This window comes from Crassostrea angulata, chromosome 9, assembly GCF_025612915.1.
Source record: "Crassostrea angulata isolate pt1a10 chromosome 9, ASM2561291v2, whole genome shotgun sequence".
NCBI classification, from domain to species: Eukaryota; Metazoa; Mollusca; class Bivalvia; order Ostreida; family Ostreidae; genus Magallana; species Magallana angulata.
In genome coordinates, this window is record NC_069119.1 from 11,622,445 (window position 1) to 11,629,650 (window position 7,206).

The window sequence follows — 7,206 nt, forward strand, 5'->3', positions numbered from 1 at the left end:
TGTGTTTATGTAGCAGGTATGTGTTTTATTAGCATGTAAGAAATTGAATAAAACATAGTTTATCTAAATGCAACATACTACAAATATTGACTGGGATTAGTGCAATATTGCTTATATTAGCCCCGATGGACGATGCATTGCCCGACACAAGGCAGAGGGCAATATGTCGTTTAGAGTGGGCTAATATAACTAATGTTGCCCGAAAACAGTTAACATTTGTTTTTTATTGGAAGAAACAATTCAAAAATCAAAGAAGGGTTTGAAAACATATAATTTTTATCATTTTAATTGTCTTTGTTTATCATAGAATTCAGAAGTTCAATTTTGCGCCTAGTCCATCTCTTGAATATCTTCGGCATCAAACGGTCACCTGTGTTACAACGCTACATAAATATACCCTTTGGAACATGCGTCCCATGTCCTAGCTTCTTTGTATCTGCAGTTATGCTAACGAACCCATGGATTGCGCTTCCGCTGTAAATTTGACCTGATTGAATGCCTTTTACGACATCACTAGGTTTACATGGCAAATTAGAAACTATAACAGAAGAGATATCATTTTTTTAGCGGTCCGTCTTTGTCTCTGCTTCTGTTTTGTATTTTTCTTTTGGACTTTTGATTGTGAACACTATTTGTTATCACAACATTTCACCCTTAATCCAAGTAAATTTTTGTATACTTTTTTGTTCAGTACTATATTCTCACTACATTTACTTGAATAAAATCTTTCAGATGTTATATGTCTACTTTAAAAACTAAAATACATACTACAATTGTCTTGGCTCTTAATGATTAAGAAATATAAATAAAGATCTTTATGAAAACAAAGATTGGACTGTGCACATTTTAAAAAACTTTACGAAAGAATCTCTTTCTCATTTCTTACATATTCAAGTGTTCATCCCGTAAGCTTGTAATAAAAACTGTAGAGTAGTTGTTAGTGAAATTGAAGCTTTATGTATTATTACTGCTTTATAAAAGGGAGTAAAACTAACATCTATAAGAATGAAAAAAGAAGAAGAAGATACGAAATTGCCACATCTTAAACTGCCAGATGCTTGATAAATCGATTCCATTGATAGCAAGCTGTTTCAAATTCTTTAATTTCTAATTACTGATGATAGAATCTGATATACTTTTCAATTATGTATATTTGGTTACAAAAGCGTAAAAGTAATAAAAAGCGTCTTTTTTCGCTTTAAACGTAAAATTGTATGTTTATTTCAATTGTTAATAGAATTACAAAATCTAAAATTCTGTTGTCCCTGCTTAAGAAAAAAAAACCCATATAAAATTTTAAAAAAACATAGAAAGTAACATTACATTTTTGTAACATTTATCATATATGTACACTAAGTGCATTTCATAGACAAATTATATTTTAACATATGTAACCAAAAAAAGGATATAGTTTCAAACATATCGTTTACGTATAAATAAATTTACAAATAAGGCTAATGACGTACATTTGGGCAAGATTTGCATAATAACCCTAACCCTCAAATTGATCAAGATATTAGGAATCATTATTTGACTATTGCGATAATTATGATCATTACTGTCTATACGTTATTAAATTTATCATAAAGTCAGTTGGGAGTACATGTATTAGATTTAATCACGACTCTTCCGCAAAGATCACCCAAAATACTCAAAAAATAGTTCCATATTTTTTAATAAAACGTGGATGGCACATGAGTTAGTAAAAAACAAGTGAGTTAGTCAAGAACAATTGATTTAAACTCTTTTTATATAAAACGTCTCAGCTTAGATTGACTGAACGAAGTTTCGCTTTATAATAATCCATATTTTTTCACATTTTTAACGTTTTTCCATATTTTTTGGCAAAACATTGTTGCAACTATTTTTTAGTCAATGAAAAGTAAAGTCTAGTGTTTAGTGATATACAAACATAATAAAAATATGACGTCGATTTTGTAAAACATGACCCGGTTAATAAATATTTTGATAAATCTATTATTACCACTTTATTTAGCTTCATTACATTTTGATCGCTTTCGTGGTGAAGAATGTCAATTTTGCCCCCCAAAACCCCCCACAAAAAACAAACCAGTTATCCATAAACTTGAATTAACGTCTTCCTTCTCAATTTATTCTCCATTTCTTTCAGTAACCGTGCTGCTTATTTTCGTATTTTCTCATAAATACCAAATCTCAAAGTAGCATTTTATCCACTTTTTAATTGCTGAAGATTATCGTAATTCAAAAATTTGTAACATGTGTCACACAATGCCCACATATTTATACAATGATTATCTATCTGAAAAGAAGTTTCTATACTATTGTCTGCCATCGTTAAAGTTATTACCTTATAGTTTAAGATATTGGTATTTTACCCACTAACAATTAAGTGTCTTGATTTGACATTGTAAAATCATTTAAGTAGAATTTTAGTGACATTGTTTACTTGAATATTTTTATGCCATAAGCGCACTTGCAGAATATTTTGAGTAATTATACTGTAAGATATATAGTTATTGAATTAAAAACGTTTGACTTGCAGAGCTTCATTTTGTTTTTTCATTCACATGCAAAGCAACAGTTTATATTGATAAATTATAAAATATATCAAAATTTAGACATGGTCCTTCAAATGGTCAATATCGCTGAATATTATAAGGGACGTATATACTAACGGGATATGCAACTCTCGCCAAAATCACGAGGAACGTGATTTGGTAGGCCATTTTTATCTTCATAAATCTATGATCGTACCAGATATATCGTACTAAAACCTTTACAAAACTATCTCAAAATTATTCTAGAACTGCTATATCGATCTATCAGCTTTGAAGTAATGTCGTAATACATGTACAACTTACCTCGATGTATGTTTCACAAGATACAACTATATTATACGATATATTTATCATTCATAATACCATATACTGCATTCAGCTATTATACGTGATTAGCCTGCACAACGTAAGTTGAAAGTATTCTAATACAAAAAAACTTCGTAAATTGTGACGTCACTGATAAGTAACTTGGTGGCGAATCTATTACTTGATTTGGCTCCTTGTTTGTTTATGTAGACATAATTAAAATTAGGACTGCGTTTCACTAAAGAACTTATTACTTAAAACTAATTAAGTGAATGCTTATAAATCAATTACTTATGAATATTTCAATTTGATGGCTTTTAAATATTATCATATAAATCAAAATAGTTGTAAATTAGTTGTTTTGTATAGATTTTGTTTAAAAAATATCATTACATGAGGCTAAAATATTTTTCCGAATTTTTTGTTATATTCAAACCTACAATACCGATTGAGTCTGTCTACTATAACTCGGTTTTGTGAATAACTGAATAAAATGATAACAAATGAAATGTAAATACGTTGCTTTATAAAGACTATAAAATTGCTAGGTTACGTGGGGTACCGTACTCGTATCAAAATAATTGCGTACAACATTTATCGGAAATTAATTCGCATTGGGTAAGAGTGGGTTTGAATATTGGCGAATTTTTAGATGTTCCTATTCTCATATATATTTGAATTGCATTTAGCGATGAACGTGATTAAGCAGAAGCGGATTAAGCCCAAAAAAAACCCCGAAAACAAAAAACAACCCCAAAAACTAACAAAGAACAAGAGAAATAGCATTAAAATGAAAATTGCATTTCACCGTTTAAAAGAAAACAAAACATTCTAATTAAGGTCTGAGATACATGTATGTAAGTCTGAATGCCTTATAATGGCTTATCTATTCATTGTTCAAATATCATTTTATAGTTTCCCAATTTACTTAAAAGCTAGAAGAACAGTTGCCTTCAATATACGCTCTTAATAACGAAAATTGTTTAAATCTCAAGAAAATGAAAATGAACTAGACTATTTTAAACATTTTTGTGTGTTTAAACTACAGTGTAAAATTTTTGTCTAACAAAAAGTAGAGAAACGAATTAACACTGGAACACGTTGTCCTAGTTCTAAGATGTAGTAAACTGTATTCATAATTGGTCATAAACTCAAAAAGAAGAAACACTACAAATAAAGATCTAAAATATATAATAACCGTTTTTCCCTTACCTTCATTGGATAGTTGTTTTGTAATGGGCTACAATGTACAAACGATTTGTTTCATTTACATTGTTTTTTTCATTTAGATATTAGATGTGTTTATCTGTTATGTTATTAACTGGTGTGTAAAACGCAGTTCAGATGACTGAAAAGGTTCGTTTGAAATAACTGATTCATAAGACGGCGCCAGTTCCAAATTCGACGTAAGATCTGTTTGCAGCTCAAAAGAAATGTGACGAGGTGTATCATTGCTTGTCCTGTTAACTGTAAAATAAAAGTGAAAAAATAAATCAAAGGTATGTAGAACTCTCAGAAATTTCTTCAACAATTTTGGATTTTAAGTTTCATCATCCCCGTATAGGAATTCATTATAATTGTCAAACTGTAATTATATCACAGTGCAAAATTGACTGTTCTATTATTATCTTTATTTCGGACTTTTGTTCTATAATTATCTTTATTTTGGACTTTACTTTTCAAATACAACATCTATTTTGTCATATATTATTAGAATTTAATGTTTACAAAGTGAATTAGCCATTGACACTCGGCAGACTCTTTATTTAATTGTTATTACAAATCAGACAGATGTTTCTCCCAAGAACTGCTAATCTCTTGAAACAACATTGCGTAATTATATGCCTTTCATGTCTTGGCCATCAAAGACTCATTGAGTTAATCTAATTACCTAATACCTGTGAATCTTTCACTCAATTCATTTGATGTCATCAAATTGTCACATTTACTCATTGTTTAGATTCTTATATATACTGAATCGTATTTGTCAATCTTCAGTTCGGAGGCCTGACGCATTACCGGCCACTTCCGTCTGTGTCGCTTATTTGTTTGTTATTGTTCATCTTTTAAATTCGATTGATAATAAATACGGAATCTTTCATCACTTGGTTTTACTTCTCTGGAAGTGCATATTGGTGGACCCTTGGGAATACGGCATACATAACCTTTGTTTTTAACTTACGGCCCACAGTGCGCCTCAACCTTATAATTTGTTCCTTTTACGCCAACATTCCCTCACCCGGTTCGTACTGCACACGACCGATGCAGATTCAGAAGAATTCCCTAGCACAGTTAAATCTACGCGGTCACAATAATAAAATATATGTTGGTGCACCTTAATTTCCTCATATTTCGTCTTTGAAAACAAAACACAGCGTTTAATGAACAAAACCTTAATATAACAGCATCACGCTTCAAAATTCTTAAAATTTAATTCTATATTTGTATACTAAATAATACAATAATTATTGTCGTTATAGGAACAAAAGGATTTCACGAAGTGTGTTTAATATGTATGTGTAAACAGGACTGTCCTAATATAAACAAGATGTGTCGTAACGCCACAAATGCCCCCACAGGCAACCTACCTTTAATTAAAACGTTAAGATGACAGAAGACAGTTTTTGTTTATAAAATTCATTGTGGCCAGGAGATGTGCTTTCTTCTGAACTCTGTTACTAGAATTTCCTCAGTTCCCATTCAGAACAATGCCTTTAATTCACTCCTCATAAGACCAATCATAAATTTCTGAGGAAAATTACTAGTCAGAACGTGATAATTTTACTACTAGTGGTGGTTTTTCTAAGATTTTACCCTTTCATACTTCACGCATTTTTTATGATTTTTCAGATTTTTATACATCCCCAGCTCGTTCCCTGCAGAAATTTGACCTTCCGTACGGTGTGGTGCATGCTGAACCATCACACATCAGAAACTTACCAGTGAAGAGTTTAATATGTCCTATCCACCTACTTTTCGAGTTATTTTACCTCCCGTCTGTATAGCTTCAAGTTTCGCGATTTACTTCCGATTCTCAAGTACCTAACATTACGAACCTGCATATTGCATACCAATTTTAACAAAATACATCCTTCTAACTAATGATAATCATTAAAAAATAATTTCATGAACTTAACAACACTCATAAGCCATCAAGTACAGCAACTTTTTATTTCACAAAAATATTGACGAGTACTTTATCCGAACTGTCCCTTGCTATATGTACCTCAACATTGAACGTTTATGTCTGTATAGACTTTATTCTATGAAGTAAACTTTACTTTCATATAAGGTATCAAAGGAGTGACTGGTCATTTGGATTTCTGCACTGGTTGTCGTCCTCCACATTTGACTTGCTCTGTCACGTAATGTGGAACCGTCCCTGATAATATAAGATGAGGGTCGAGCAAGTGAGGGCTGATGAGTTAAGCGCGGTTTGGGGTCGAGAAGCTGAGGGTCGAGCAGTTGGGGGTCGAGAAGTTGAAAGTTGAGCAATTTGGGGTCGAGAAGTCAAATAATTGAGGGTCGAGAAGTTTAGGGGTGATTAACTCTAGAATCATGAGAATCATCAGACTCATAATTCCATCTCCAATTAAAGGTTAATATTCTTTATGGCGAAACCACTGTGTCGAGCGGAGCTGGAACAAATACCAGCAGATTTGCCCCATCCCCCCCCCCCCCAAAAAAAAAACCCCCCAACAATAACAACAGTTCATAACTCTTGAAAGAAATCTAACTAGTTTCGAGAAAGTTGACAAACTGTGTGTAGTTCAAATCTGTTATTGATAAATTCGTTGACAGTATATTAGTGCCATTTTGTATGCCAAAACACTTTTGTTGTAGGCGTTACCCCCTTTTTAGGTATGTGATTATCCATTCCTATTTAAAGGTTTGCCGATTTGCAACTTTGACATAGATTTTTTTCTTTAATTATTTGATGATATGGCTGTAATTCTACATATCAAATTGATTCTTTCCCTCTATTGTTTCAATGTGACAATAATCCATGGAACTAGCATGTGTAACATTCCCTTGTCAATTCCACAAAATACTTATTCAGAAGTAAAGCAAAAACTAATTAGCCGAGTGATCACGACAAAATAGCAATTCGGTACCAAATACACGTTACACCTACTAAATCGACCTAGCTTGATCGACCCCTACATTTACCGCGGGAAATATAGTGCGAGGTCACTTTGGCATCACACAATAACTTTCTTGCTTTTGCGACAGAGTAAGATGAAATAGAAGTGTGTAAAAGCTCGCTTGTGCTAAACTCGAGTGGGCAGCACTCATTAAACTTTAAATTCTTAGTAAAAGGGTCGTAATTATGGCAAAGCGCTACAGTAGCTCGAATAAA